At 42.5% G+C, this 16,681-nt stretch overlaps 1 protein-coding gene across 1 annotated transcript in view; it reads left to right on the top strand.

The window, feature by feature from the left end:
• The window catches only part of LOC132819354 (regulator of G-protein signaling 7), a 453,401-nt gene that overhangs the window by 354,381 nt on the left and 82,339 nt on the right, over positions 1–16,681 (top strand). The window lies entirely within an intron of this gene.

Below are 16,681 nucleotides of genomic sequence, written 5' to 3'. Positions count from 1 at the left end.
GTTCTGTTCAGCATTATAGGTGGTATTTTAGCAAGAAGAGGCACCAATTTGATAAGGAGGAATTTCTTTTCTCAGAGTGTTGTGAGTCTTTGGAACTCCTTGCCACAGCGAGTTGTGGGGCCAGAGTCCTTCAGTATGCCGAAGGCTGAGATAGATTAATTATTGATCAGTAGAAAATTTAAGGGTGAGATATCCAAGATGGCGGCGGTCTGAGTGGTCTGCTGTGCAGGGCTCTGTGTCATACCCCCTGCAAGGAGGGCCTTTACACCCCTCGTTAACTACCCTGAGGAGAAAAACGGATAATAAAACTTTACTGAACCACCGCGGAGCTGCTAGAATTGTGGTTTGGCAGCTCGAAGATCAGGATGAAGGTGAATAAAGGAAAAGGGGCAAAAGGAGTACAGCAGGCAGGGGTCTCCTTAACTGCACCAGGGGTGCCTGCAGCCAGTTCTCAAACTCCCAGGGCAGCCTCTTTGAATTTAATGGGGCAGCAGCATTTACTCTTGGAGTTTGCCAAACTCCGATAAATGATTGAAGCAGCGATGGAGCCAATATCTCTCATGCTGAAAAAGCACAAGCAGGAGAATCAAACACAAGACCGAAAAATAAAAGCAGTGGAGCAGAGGACCACAGCATCGGACAATGTGGGGAGGTCTCGGGAGGAAGGGTCTGAACACTGGAAGATTAGGTTCGGGTCTTTCGGGAATAAGTGGACGATCTGGAAAACATAAGTATAAGAAAACATTTATGGCTCATGGCTCTCCCGGAGAGCGAGGAGAAGTGGCTCCAGAAGTTCCTGGGGCTGGAGTTGGAATTGGGCCTAGTGAGTGTGGAAAGGGCCCACTGGATCGTAATGCGCAGGTCAGGGCCAGATCCATGCCCCCACCGGTACTAGTGCGACTCCAGCACTATAAAGAGAAACAGTTAGTGATTGAAACAGCAAGAATACTGAGAAGAGATCCATAGGCTTTAATACACAAAGGCTCAAGAATAATGTTTTTTCAAGACTTCTCAGGAGCCATAATTAAGAAGAGAAGGCATTTGATGAAGTTAAGAGAAAATTAAGAGATCTGAACATTCAATATTCCTTGAGGTACCCAGTGGTGTTGCATTTCGCTCATAGATGGACGTATTTAATTTTGATTCAGCAGGAAAGGCAAAGGACTTTGTGAACTCTTTGAACCAAAGGACTTGGGTCGGGAGTGGAGGGGGTGAAGGGGCACCATTATGGTCAATGGTTCAGTTTTCCCTTACTTTTTCTGCCCCTTTTTTACTCCTCTCTCCCCTTTTTGTGGTTATCAGTTTTATAGATTTTGTACTGCCTTGGTGTAAAATCTGATGTATTTATCATTTCAGTCGGTTGGTATTGTCTGGGTTTTTTTTTGCTGCTGTCCTTTTGTTTTTGGATTGGGGGTGGCTCTACCTGTGGTTAAGATGTATGGAGAAGTGGTGTGGAAGGCGGAGGGTGGGTGTCCATTGTTAACACTCAGAATGTAAATGACATGTTTTCTTTATCTGTGTATTGCGTGGGACTAGGGTGCGGCCTCAGCTGGAAGGAGCCAGGATGGTAGCAACAATTGGGAAGATTGGGCAAGGGGAGAGGTCTCTAGTGAATTGAGGTTTACTTAGGTGTTTGTTTAAGTTAAATGTCGTGGATAGCTTTTTAGTTGTAGTAGTTTTTATAGGAGTAGTTTTTAGACTTTACAGAGTTAATATCTTTATCACCCACCGCACCTCAGATAAGCTTCCTCCTCTTGGGAAACCACAGGCTGCCCTGGACGACCATAGCTAGTGATTTGTGGTGCTCCTGGAATGTAAAAGGGAGCCATTCCCCCATTACAGGAACGAAGGTGCTGTCAAGCCTTAGGAAGGAAAGGGTTGACATTGCCCTGTTGCAAGAGACGCATTTAACTGATAAGAACACTTGAAACTACAGCGGAGGGGTTATTCTTCTCCTCCTTTCGCTCCAAGAGTAGAGGAGTGGTGATACTGGTAAGAAGGAACCTCCCATTCCAGGTAACTGAGCAAATTAAGGACGAACATGGACGGTTCATCATTCTTAAAGTTCTAATACGTGGAGAAGAGTATGGCATCCTTAATGTTTATTGTGCCACAGCGTACCCTCTTAAATTAATAATTGATGCCAGTTGCTAAATTAATGAATCTTGTGGTGCACCACACGATCACAGGAGGGGATTTTAATTGCCTGATGGATCTCAGAGAAGGCAGGATGCCATGGGGCCTGGCAGGTACCCCTGCGCAATGGCGACAGTTGGTAGACTTGTTTGAGGAGTAAGGATTAGGGGATGTGTGGAGGCATGTCCACCCTAATGGAAGAGACTTTACTCTTTATTCCAACCCACACAAGTGCCACACACAAATTGACATGTTCCTTATGCCATCGGCTTGTTTGGACAGAACATTGGCTTGTAAAATTGGGAATATAACTATCTCAGACCATGCGCCAGTGTACTTAGATGTTAAAATCAAGGGTGGCAGACTAAATGCATGGCACTAGCACATGGACCTATTCCTGTTAAGGGAAAGCAAATTTATTGAGTATGTTACAAGAGAGTTCAGGGTCTTCCGGGATATCAATTTGGGTATGGCCAGTAATCCAGCAATACTTTGGGAGGCCACCAAGGCATATATACCAGGCCTGATCACTTTGTATTCGGCAACTAGAAGAAGGCAGAGGGAGGACCAACAATGGATGCTGGAGACCTGGCTGAAGGTAGCTGAGGAAGTAGATGATAATAGGCCTTCATTGGTCAAGCTGCAGCAGGTCACAGCTCTCCGGGCTGCTCTCAACTCATTGCACACACAGGTGGCAAAAAAAGAGATCTCCTTTGCTAAACAAAGATTGGTTGAATTTGGAGATAAGCCAGGTAGATATCTGGCATATCTGGCTGGAAAGAAAAATACTTCCCAATCCATTATGTCATTTAGAGAGAAGATTGGCACAGTTACCCGTGAGCTGAAAAAGATCAATGTTAGATTTAGAGAATACTTTGCAGCATTTTACCAGTCAGAGGACAGCGAAGACAGTGCAGTGAGAATGCAGTCCTTTTTTGAGAACCTGGACCTCCCCAGTATAAACACAGAACAGGTTTCCCTGTTAAATGTACCTGTGACAATGCAAGAAGGAATGATTGCTGGATGTTCCAGGGTTTAGAGCATTTAAAAAGACTAGGGAGGGGGGACAAAGAGGAGGGGGTATAGCACTACTAATCAGAGAGGGTATCACAGCAACAGAAGCTTCCATTGTCGAGGAATATCTGCCTACCGAGTCAGTATGGGTGGAAATTAGGAACAGCAAGGGAGCAGTCAACTCTTAAGGGGTTTACTACAGGCCACCCAATAGCAGCAGGGAGATGGAAGAAAGCATAGATCGGCAGATTTTGGAAAAGTGTGGACGTAGTAGGGTTGTTGTAATGGGTGACTTTAACTTTCCCAATATTGATTGGAATCTCTTTCGAGCAGAAGATTTGAATGGAGCTGTTTTTGTAAGGTGTGTTCAGGAGGGCTTCCTAACTCAGTACGTTGACAGGCCGATGAGGGGAGAGGCCATTCTAGACTTGGTGCTCGGAAACGAGCCGGGGCAGGTATCAGATCTTGTGGTGGAAGAGCATTTTGGTGATAGTGACCACAACTGCCTCACATTCTACATGGCTATGGAGAAGGAGAGGATTAGGCAAAATGGGAGGATTTTTTATTGGGGAAGAGGAAACTATGATGCGATTAGACATGAGTTAGGAAGCATGGATTGGGAGCAATTGTTCCATGGTAAAGGCACTGTAGACATGTGGAGACTGTTTAAGGAACAGTTGTTACGAGTGATGAATAAATATGTCCCTCTAAGATAGGCAAGATGTGGTAAGATAAAGGAACCTTGGATGACGGGAGCGGTGGTCCTTCTCGTCAAATGGAAAAAGATAGCTTACATAAGGTGGAGGAAGCTAGGGTCAAGCTCAGCTCTACAGGATTACAGGCAGGCGAGGAAGGAGCTTAAAAAATGGCCTGAGGAGAGCCAGGAGGGGGCACGAGAAAGGCTTGGCAGAACGGATTAGGAAGAACACAAAGGCATTTTACATTTACGTGAGGAATAAGAGAACGGTCAAAGAATGAGTAGGGTTGATCAGGGATAGCATAGGGAATTTGTGTGTAGAGTCTGAGGAGGTTGGGGAAGGCCTAAATGAGTTTTTTGTTTCTGTCTTTACAAAAGAAACGAACTTTGTAGTGAATGAAACCTTTGAAGAGCAGGTGTGCATGTTGAAATGGATAGAGATAGAGGAAGCTGATGTGCTGAAAATTTTGTCAAACATTAAGATTGACAAGTCGCCAGGCCCGGACCAGATTTGTCCTCGGCTGCTTTGGGAAACGAGAAATGCAATTGCTTCACCACTTGTGAAGATCTTTTCATCCTCACTCTCCACTGGAGTCGTACCTGAGGACTGGAGAGAGGCAAATGTAATTCCTCTCTTCAAGAAAGGAAATAGGGAAATCCCCAGCAATTACAGACCAGTAAGTCTCACATCTGTCGTCTACAAGGTGTTAGAAAGGATTCTAAGTGATAGGATTTATGACCATCTGGAAGAGCATGGCTTGATTAAATGCAGTCAACACGGCTTTGTGAGGGGCAGGTCATGCCTCACAAACCTTATCGAGTTCTTTGAGGATGTGACTAGAAAAGTTGATGAGGTTCGAGCTGTGGATGTGGTGTATATGGACTTCAGCAAGACATTTGATAAGGTTCCCCATGATAGGCTCATTCAGAAGGTCAGGAGGAATGGGATTCAGGGGAACATAGCTGTCTGGATGCAGAATTGGCTGGCCAATAGAAGACAGCGAGTGGTAGTAGAAGGAAAATATTCTGCCTGGAAGTCTGTGGTGAGTGGTGTTCCAGAAGGCTCTGTCCTTGGGCCTCTATTGTTTGTAATTTTTATTAATGACTTGGATGAGGGGATTGAAGGATGGGTCAGCAATTTTGCAGATGACACAAAGGTTGGAGGTGTCGTTGACAGTATAGAGGGCTGTTGTAGGCTGCAGCGGAACATTGACAGGATGCAGAGATGGGCTGAGAGGTGGCAGATGGAGTTCAACCTGGATAAATGCGAGATGATGCATTTTGGAAGGTCGAATTTGAAAGCTGAGTACAGGATTAAGGATAGGATTCTTGGCAGTGTGGAGGAACAGAGGGATCTTGGGGTGCATGTACATAGATCCCTTAAAATGGCCTCCCAAGTGGACAGGGTTGTTAAGAAAACATATGGTGTTTTGGCTTTCATTAGCAGGGGTATTGAGTTTAAGAGTCGTGAGATCTTGTTGCAGCTCTATAAAACTTTGGTTAGACCGCACTTGGAATACTGTGTCCAGTTCTGGTTGCCCTATTGTAGGAAAGATGTGGATTCTTTGGAGAGGGTTCAGAGGAGGTTTATCAGATGCTGCCTGGACTGGAGGGCTTATCTTATGAGGAGAGGTTGACTGAGCTCGGACTTTTTTCATTGGAGAAAAGGAGGAGAAGAGGGGACCTAATTGAGGTATACAAGATAATGAGAGACATAGATAGAGTCGATGGCCAGAGACTATTTCCCAGGGCAGAAATGACTAACACGAGGGGTCATAGTTTTAAGCTGGTTGGAGGAAAGTATAGAGGGGATGTCAGAGGCGGGTTCTTTACACAGAGAGTTGTGAGAGCATGGAATGCATTACCAGCAGCAGTTGTGGAGGCAGGGTCATTGGGGACATTTAAGAGACTCCTGGACATGCATATGGTCACAGAAATTTGAAGTTGCATATATGAGGATCAGTGGTCAGCACAACATCATGGGCTGAAGGGCCTGTTCTGTGCTGTACTGTTCTATGTTCTATATTCTAAGAGGTGCAGGAAGCAAAAAAGCATCTCCAGGGTGGCAAAGCACCAGGACCAGATGAATTCCCAAGTGAGTTTTATAAGGAATTCATAAACGTGTTGGTGGAGCCACTTCTGGATTGTCTTCTGCCCACTTTTAGGGAGGTTAATATCTCCTCGTTTTAAAGAAGAGGAAAGAGCCCGAAGAATGTGTTTCATACAGACTAATTTCATTGTTGAATGTAGACTTTAAAATTCTGTCAAAAGTGCTGGTCCTGAAGTTGGAAAAGGTATTGCTCCATATTATGAAAGGAAGTCAGATGGGTTTTATCAGGGGCTGCAGCTCCTTGAACATAGTACAGGTATGCCAGCAAAGATTGATGTGGAAAAGGCATTTGATTTGATAGAATGGCCATACCTGTTTGGTCTGGGGGAAGCCTTTGCCAGATGGGTGGTGGTATTGTATCATGATCCTGAGGCGGCAGTCATCCCAAACAGTACTAAGTCAGATAACTGTAGTATTGGGAGAGGTATTTGACAGGGGTGTCCTCTCTCACTGCTGCTATTTACCTTGGCAATTGAGCCATTAGCTGAGGCTATCAGGAGGGACCCTGAAATAGTGGCGCCAAGGGTGGGAATGGGGGAGCATAAGATCACCCTACACACTGACGATGTCCTTTTGTTCTTGACCAATCCAGAGGACAAAAAATTTATTCATCTCGCAGTTTTGCGAGATAAAGGATCAACTTCACAAAATCAGAAGCCATGCTGGTGGGGGGATTAGTGGAGGTGCCTGACCTGTACGATGGATGGTCGTCAAAAGGGTTTTGTATTTGGGAAATTTTATTACCCCCGCCTCCCACCAGCTGTACAAAGCTATCTAACTATGTACAACTACTGGAAAGGATAAAACAAGATTTGCAGTGGTGGGACGGATTACCGTTATCATGGTTAGGCCGAATAGCCCTGATTAAAATGGATATTAATGAATATCCAAGGATATTCGTGGGCGGCACGGTGGCACAGTGGTTAGTACTGCTGCCTCACAGCGCCAGAGACCCGGGTTCAATTCCCGACTCAGGTGACTGACTGTGTGGAGTTTGCATGTTCTCCCCGTGTCTGCGTGGGTTTCCTCCGGGTGCTCCGGTTTCCTCCCACAGTCCAAAGATGTGCGGGTCAGGTGAATTGGCCATGCTAAATTGCCCATAGTGTTAGGTAAGGGGTAAATGTAGGGGTATGGGTGGGTTGCGCTTCGGCGGATTGGTGTGGAATTGTTGTACCCCATGAGTATGCTCTTGTTGTTGCTACCCAGACGAGTGTTAAGGAGGCTCAATGGTTGGCTTGGATCCTTTATCTGGTGTCACAGGCGCCCCTTGATTAAATTTACTAAATTGCAGCTCTCGCCAGGTGAGATGGGGGTGGACCTTCCAATCTTGAAGAGTTATCAAGTAAGTGCGCTGTTAGCATATGTGGGTGACTGGGTACAGGGGGATTCAGGGTTGATTTGGCTTGACATTGAAGCTTCGCATTTGTGATGTCACCTAGTTAATCTTTTATTTATAGATAAGATGAAATCCATAATCAAGCCATATAAGAGGCCAATCATTTTAAATACAGTGAAATCCTGGAGGATAATGAGGAAAGATGAGGGCAATTGGTCTAGGACCTCACCGTTTACCCTGTTGGCGGGAGCCCAAGGATTAGCCATGATCCTATTGAAAGATGGAGCAGGTTCAAGTGGCTGGACTCCTGTTCCTATTTCTTTTGGTCTCAAGTTGTGCAGAATGAGAAAGATTAATTAGAGACCACATCACCACATCTCTTTGCATTCTGCTACATATCAACCCCTTGTGAGACCTTAAGGTGAGCACGGACCTTTTACCCAAAATGCACAGAAGTTTCATTTTAATATTGTAGCATTGGAATATTAGGTTTATCACACATTATCACCAAATACAATAAGTGTTACTTGGATTTTAATCCATCAGTGGAAGAACCAGTGGGAATCTGCAAAGTCTGATGCAATTATCATGTAATCAGGCTCTTAACCTGGACATTTTCAGGCCTAATAGGGTAGAACCTCTGCTCCCGAAACCTATAGGAGACTGACATCTGTACCGTGCTGGCAGTGCCACCTAGCATGCAGCTAATGCTGATCTTAGACTCTTGGAGAGATCAGACATGGATCGCTCATAGAGTTAAGCGTGGGCAGAATCATGGGCATGAAGAGGGACTGAGGGCGGGAGGATCAACGTTGAGAGCAGTGGAGTGGCTGCTTGCTGACCTTGCATCATGCTGACACATGGCGCCTTTCTAAACTAAAAACCTTTCGCCTTCATGCAGTGTACATCCCTCTATTTCCTGCCTAATTATATATCTGTCAAAATGCCTCTCAAATGTTGCTATCACATCCACCTCCACCACCTCCTCTGGCAGAGTATTCATGAACTTATCACCCTCTGTGTTAAAAGCTGGACTCTCACATCTCCTTTAAACGTACCTCCGTTTATGGGAAACCCATATCGCCTTGTAATTGACATTTTTACACTAGGAGAATGACACTGACTATCCATTCTATCCATGCCTCTCATAATTTTGTAAACTTCTATCAGATCGCCCCTCATCCTTTGATGTTCAAGTGAAAACAAACCAATTTTTTCTAATTTCCCCTTACAGCTAATACCGTCCAAACCAGGCAACACCTTAGTAAACCTTTTCTGTAACCAGGCAACATCCCGATAAACCTTTTCTTTAACCATTTTCTGTCCAAAACCCTCACATCCTTCATGTAGTTGGTCACCAGAACTCTACACAATATTGCAAATGTGCCTTAACTAAAGTTCTGTACAGCTGCAACATGACTTGCTAGTTTATATACTCCAGGTCCTGATCAATGAATGCAAACATGCCATATATTATCTTGATCACCTTATCCACTTGTGTTGCCACTTTCAGGGAACTATGGACCTGTACACCTGGATTCCTCTGTATGTTGATGCTATTAAAGGCTCTGCAAATTACTGTATGCTTCCTTCCTTCATTAGCTCTTCCAAAATACATCACCTCGCATTTGTCCAGTTTAAACTCCATCTGCCATCTTTCCACCCAATTCTCCAGCCTATCTATATCTTGCTATATCATTAGACAATCCTCCTCACTATCCACAGCTCCTCAAACCTTTGTGTGACCTGTAAATGTACTAATCAGGCCTCCAAATCTTTTAATCTGATTTGATTTATTATTGTCACATGTAGCAAGATACAGTCAAAAGTGTTGTTTGCATGCTAACCAGGCAAGTCATGATAACCAGACCAGACAAGCACATAAGTACATCAGGGTAATAGAACAGAATGCAGAATATAGTGTTACAGCTACAGAGAAGGTGCAGAGAAAGATCAATACTAATACATGAGAGGTTTGTTCATAAGTCTGATAACAGTGGGGAAGAAATGTTTCTTGAGTCTATTGACATGTGTTTTCAAACATTTGTGTCCTCTACCCAATGGGAGATGGTGAAGCAGAGTATAACCAGGGTGGGAGATGCCTTTGATTATGTTGACTGTTTTCCTGAGGCAGTGGGAAGTGTAGACAGAGTCAATGGAAGGAAAGCTGGTTTTCACGATGAGCTGGGCTGGGTTCACAATTCTCTCTAATTTCTTGCAGTCTTGGGCAAAGCAGTTGCCATACCTAGCTCTGATGCAACCGGATAGAATGCTCTTTATGGTGCATCTATAAAAATTGGTATGATTCATTGTGTAAATGCTGAATTTCCTTAGTCCTCTTAGGAAGTTGAAAATTTGGTGTGCTTTCTCAACTTTAGCATCAACATGGATGAACCACAGTAGATTGTCAGTGATAGTTACTCGTAGGAACTTGAAGCTGTCGACCACCTCCACCTCACTTTATATACATCATTTGCAACAGGGGTCCCAGCGCTGATCCCTACGGAGCATCACTGATCACAGATCTCCAATCAGAAAAAGACGTTTCCACCACTACTCTCTCTTCTTTGACTAAGCCAGTTCTGTATCTATCTTACCAGCTTACCATGGTTCCTATGTGACTTTATCTTTTATATCAGCCTGCCATGAAGAACTTTGTCAAAGGCCTGGCTAAAGTCCATACAGGCAACATCTATCACCCTGTCCTTATCAATCATCTTTGTCACTTGCTCAAAAGATTCAATCAAGTTTGTGAGACATGACCTTCACTACACAAAGCCATGCTGCCTGTCCTTAATGCATCCATATTTTTCTAAGTGTGAGTCAATCTTATGCCTAAGAATTTTCTCCATAAATTCCCTACCACTGACATAAGGCTCACTGGCCCTGTTGCCCTTCTTAAACCAAGGAACAATATTTGGCAATTTTCCAGAATGCTGGGACTCTTCTGTGATGAAAGATGATACAAAGATTTCATACAGGGCCCCAGAAATTTCCACATCTGCCTCCATCAGCATTCATGATTGATCCCATCAGGTTCTGGGTACTTCACTACCTTAATGCTTTCAACACACCCAACACCTTTTGTATGTTGACATGCTCCAGAACATCAACATCCCCCTCCCAAGACTCACCATCCACAATATCCTTCTCCTTTGTGAATACAAATGTGAAATATTTATTAAAGACATCAGCCACTTCCTGTGGTTCCAAGCATAAATTCCCTCTTTTGTCCTTGTGTAGACCTACCCTTACCCGAACTATTCTCTTGCTCCTAATATATGTATAAAACAACTTAAAAATTTCAATAACACTGTTTGTGAAAGACATTTCATGACTTCTTTTAATCCTTCTAATTCCTTCTATAAGTTCTTTCCTGCTTTCTTTACATTCTTCAAGGGCTCTGTTTGTTCAGTTTTCTAAACTTTATGTATGCCTCCTTTATTTTTTGACTAAGCTCTCAATTTCTTTTGTAATCCAAACTTTCTGAATCTTGCCATCCTTGTCCTTCATTTTCATAGGGACATGTTGTCCTGAGCTCTAATCAACTGGCCTTTGAAAGAATACCACATGCCAGATATGGCTTTACCCTCAAACAGCAGCCCCCGTCTTCATTTCCCAGTTCCTGCATAATATTCCGATAGTTCGTCTTCCCCCAATTTAATAGTTTCACTCAAGGACTACTCTTATTCTTATCCACAATTAACTTAAAACTTGACAGATTTGTGGTCACAGTTTCCGAAATGCTCCCTCACTGAACCTTCACTCACCTGCTGGGCTCATTTTCTGATACCAGGGCTAGTCTGGACTATTTACATGTTGCTTCAAAAAAACCATCCTGGACACACATAACACCCAAGCCCTGGCATCAAGTAAATTCCAGTCAATGTAAGTGAAGTTAAAATCACCCACCACAACAATTCTATAGTTTTCACATTTCTCGGTAATTTGTCCATATGTCTGTTCCTCCAGCACCCACTGGCTATTGGGAGGCATGTAATACAATTTAAAGTGATTGCACCCTTATTATTCCCGTATGGCCTCACTTGATGAGCCCTCCAGGTATCCTCCCTCAATACAGCTGTGATTTTCTCCCTAATCAGTAACATAATTCCCTATTCAATTACACCATTCTGTATCGCACTTGAAACATCTAAGTCCTGAACCATTAAGCTACCAGTTTTGTCCCTTTCTCAACCAAGTCTCTGTAATAGTTACAACATCATAGTTATATGTATAAATCTAAGTTCGAAGTTCATCTGTCTTACCTGCCATACTCTCTGCATTACAAATGCACTGCCAGTCTACCATGTACTGTAACCTCCCCTGTCTGTTCTACCTTTCAGCCTTGCAGTCATTTTACTCCCTGACTTACTGCAATTATACCCCACCCCCCACCACCTCCCCTCACCAAACAAGTATAAACCCTCCCGAGTGGCACTAGCAGATCTCCTTGCCAGGATTTAGTGTCCCTCCTTCTTGTACGGATCATGCCTACCCCAAATGTCCCCACTTTCCCCCCGGATTTATCATCAGAGGAAGAGGGGAAAAAATGTTAAATTCTGGCTAACATTTTTCTTTGAAATATGTTTGTCCTCTGTTCAGGCCCAAGGAGGCAAGCTGGCTGTGCTTTGATGAGAAGTCAGCATTTAAGGTTTTAAATAACATCCAAAGGTGTAATTTTTCTTTAACTTCAAGAGCAAGTGTTATCTTCATCCTGGTCCAAGCAGTTTGACAGCTAGACAGTCGATGCTGGAACTGGTGTTTTGAAACTTGCAATTTCAGTGCATCTCTTGGATTTTTTAGTGAATTAAGAAAAATGTTTTAAAACATTGCATTACAGGTTATTTCCAGTTCCAAAACAAGTTAGGGAAACGTAGTGCTAAGATCTAGGAAGTTTCCTGATCATCTGCAGTGCCACCAAATGTATACCCTACTTTGGAATGTGTGCAAATGAGCAAGTCACCATTATGTATGTAGATTGAGTTGGAAAAGAGCTGACTCAGCTTTAGTATCATTATCCACAGCCTGAGAACAAAGAGGTTGATTTGCTGTGTTATCCTTCTAAAATAAAATTAAAGTATAGGACCTTGAGAGATCAGCATTAAATAGCCAACACTCACCAATACTTTGTTTCTAACTGGTCTATGTACTATTGAGCAGCCTTAGCTTGGCAACTTTGTTAAAGTCTGCAAGTCTTCTTGTTACTGTCAGTCTTGAAAATATGCAAAGCATTGACAGAAAGTGCTGAGAAACTCAATGGGTCTGGCAGCATTTGTGACAGAAGACAGAGCTAATGTTTCAAATCCAGTCATACTTCTTCAAAATGGAATTTGCTAATCTGCAGGAGTTAGTTTGAGTGACCATATCAGAGGCACTCCTCTTCTCAACATTTATGCTATAGAAATAAGGTTATGATGATAATAAGATTGTACTAACGTTTGTTGCTCCAACTGTGGTGCAACTTCTTTTTAAATCAAAAAGAAGATTTAATGACAACAAATTGTAAAGGCAAATCAGGGCAGGACTTGTACACTTAATGGCAAGGTATTGGGGAGTGTTGCTGAACCATGGAGTACACGTTCAGAGTTTCTTGAAGGTGGGGTTGCAGGTAGATAAGATAGTGAAGAAGGCATATGCCCTTATTGATCAGTGCATTGAGTATAGGAGTTGGGAGGTCATGTAGCAGCTGTACAGGGCACTGGTTAAGTCACTTTTGGAATACTGCATTCAATTCTGGTCTCCCTGCTGTAGGAAGGAACTAGATTAATTCAGGACTTATGGTTGGCATGGATGAGTCAGACCAAAGGGTCTGTTTCTATGTTGTGCATCTGTATAACTTTAAATTACATTACAGTCTTTACAATATTAGACTAACTATGTGCTATTCCAAGGCCTAGAATAGTGAAAAACAAAAGCCAACAATAAATAATTTGCCCTTTTGGTACTTCTCTAGCATCTACTGTAAGTTTATTTTTAAAAACTTAAACAATGAAAGCATTCTGCTTATGAATAAAAAAAAATCTTTCACATAGAATACACAGTCCTCTACTGGTAGCAGGAAGTTTAAGGTCAAACTTGTTGGATAATTTCGATAACAATCAATAATTTTGGATTTTTTTAAAACAATATTATCATGGTTCTGGGAAGTGCATGCACTAAGTTGAAATTTTTGGCCTCAAAATCAGTAAGAAAAGCTTTGATTATAATGTTACAACAAGCAATTTAACTACCCTTTAGGGGAATGAACAATGCAAACTTGGAAATATGGATAATAACCGAGGCTAAAAGCTTAGAAAGATGGCCAACAGTTATTAATTCTCTTTCACAGTGCAGTCTCAAGTCTCTGTTGTAATACTGCAAGGTAAGGTACTATCAGCTCCATCATAAATGCAGTAATAAAAAGACCCTTTATAATGTTCTGCAATATATTTTAAAATAATTTGCAATCTTTTGTATCCATCTTTTGTATGACATACTTCTATACAGCAATAGCTTTGCCATGTTATAATAAGCATTCCAATATATTTAAATAGTTTCAACACACCATTGTTTTTGTAATGCATTTTCATGCATCTCGTTGTTGCATCTATTGGGAAGTAGCAGCGTAATGTTTGTGGTGTAAAATAAAAGTTGTATATCGCCAAACAATTCATTCACTAGCAATATATGTTTTGAGAAGGACAAGCGAGGAGTTAATTTTTTTAAAGTGCAGATTGGTGCCAGTTATATGTTGGTTTAAGAAATCCATAAAATTTCATTAAAAGATCTTCACTGTACTTCTTGCATGACTGAAGCTGGTCAGAAAATCAGAATAAAGTGAAGATGTTACTGTGTAGATTTAATTGCCTAAGGACGAAATTATTAACATAGCATGAGAAATTCAGCAACCTACAACAACTAATAACCAACGTACAATAAGGGCTTTTAGAGCTCCAGAAACATGATGCACATATATACACACACACACATACACAAAGACACACACACACATATACACACACAAATGCACACACACAGATGCACACACATACACACAAATGCACACACACAGATGCACACATACACACAAACACACACATACACACACAGACACACACACACAAGCACACACACATACACACACACATATACACACACGTATACATACACATACACACACATGCATACACACATACGCACACACACATATACACACATGCATACACACACACATATACACACACGTATACATACACATACACACACATGCATACACACATACGCACACACACATATACACACATGCACACATGCATACACATACACATATACACACACACATATATACACACACATACACACATATACACACATAGACACACACATAGCCACACATACACATATACACACACACATTTGCACACACATATACGCACACAGACACAAATACATACACGCATACACACAAACACACACACACATAGAACATTACAGCGCAGTACAGGCCCTTCGGCCCTCGATGTTGCGTCACCCTTCCATACTAATCTGAAGCCCATCCCACCTACACTATTCCATGTACATCCATTTGCCTGTCCAATGATTACTTAAATGCACTTAAACTTGGTGAATCTACTATCATTGCAGGCAAAGCATTCCATACCCTTACTACACACTGAGTAAAGAAACTACCTCTGACATCTGTCTTATACCTATCTCCCCTCACTTTAAAGTTGCGTCCCATTGTGTTTGATATTCCCATACTTGGAAAAAGGCTCTCCCTGTCCACCCTATCTAACCCTCTGATTATCTTGTATGTCTCTATTAAGTCACCTCTCAACCTTCTTCTCTCTAATGAGAACAGCCTCCAAGCCCTCAGCCTTTCCTCGTAAGACATTCCTTCCATACCAGGCAACATCCTCGTAAATCTCCTCTGCATCCTTTCCAAAGCTTCCACATCCCTCTTATAATGCGGTGACCAGAACTGTACACAATACTCCAAGTGTGGCCGTACCAGAGCTTTGTACAGCTGCAGCATAACCTCCTGGTTCTGGAACTCAATCCCTCTATTAATAAAGGTCAAAACAATGTATGCCTTCTTAACAACCCTGTCAATCTGGGTGGCAACATTCAGGGATCTATGTACATGGACATCGAGATCTCTCTGGTCATCTGCAGTCCCAAGAATCTTACCATTAGCCCAGTACTTTGCATTCCGATTACTCTGTCCAAAGCGTATCACCTCACACTTGTCCACATTAAACTTCATTTGCTACCTCTCAGCCCAGCTCTGCATCCTATCTATGTCTGTCTGCAACCTACTACAACCTTTGTCACTATCCACAACTCCACCGATCTTAGTGTCGTCTGCAAATTTACTAACCCACCTTCTAAGCCCTCATCCAGGTCATTTATAAAAATGATGAACAGCAGTGGACCCAATACCGACCCTTGTATGCTGCTAGTAACTGGACACCAAGGTGAACATCAACTACAACCCTCTGTTTTCTTTCAGCAAGCCAATTACTGATCCAAACTGCTATGTCTCCCACAATCCCATTCCTCCGCATTTTGTATAATAGCCTACAGTGGGGAACCTCATTGAACACCTTGCTGAAATCCATGTACACCACATCAACCATTTTACCTGTTTACACCTACCTGTTTGGTCACTTTGTCAAAAAAGTCAATAAGATTTGTTAGGCACGACCTACCCTTCACAAAACTGTGCTGACTGTCCCTGATCAGATTATTCTTTTCTAGATGGTCATAATCCTATGTCTTATAACCTCTTCCAACACTTTACCAACAACTGAAGTGAGACTCACTGGTCTGTAATTACCAGGGTTGTCTCTACTACCCTTTTTGAACAAGGGAACCACATTTGCTATCCTCCAGTCCTCAGGTATTATTCCTGTAGACAATGATGATGTGAAGATCAATGCCAAAGGCTCGGCAATCTTTTCCCTTGCTTCCCAGAGGATCTTAGGATAGACCCCATCCTGCCCAGGGGACTTGTCTATTTTCACACTCTGCAGAATTTCTAATACCTCTTCCTTGTGAATCTCAATCATTTCTAGTCTAGGTGCAAGTATCTCTGTATCTTCCTCGCCAACATTTTCATTTTCTACAGTGAACACTGTCAAAAAATATTTATTTAGTGCTTCCCCTATCTCCTCTGACTCCACACACAACTTCCCACTATTATCCTTGATTGGCCCTAATTTAACTCTCGTCATTCTTTTATTCCTGACATACCTATGGAAAGCCTTAGGGTTAACCCTGATCCTATCCACCAACTACTTCTCATGCTCTTCTGAGCTCTCTTTTTAAGTCTTTCCTGACTTCCTTGTAACCCTTGAGGGTGCTGAGTTTTCACATTTTGTCCTAACATAAGCCTTCTTTTTCT

Source organism: Hemiscyllium ocellatum, chromosome 10 (genome assembly GCF_020745735.1).
Source record: "Hemiscyllium ocellatum isolate sHemOce1 chromosome 10, sHemOce1.pat.X.cur, whole genome shotgun sequence".
Classification (NCBI taxonomy): domain Eukaryota; kingdom Metazoa; phylum Chordata; class Chondrichthyes; order Orectolobiformes; family Hemiscylliidae; genus Hemiscyllium; species Hemiscyllium ocellatum.
This window is presented reverse-complemented; position numbering and strand designations above follow the sequence as displayed.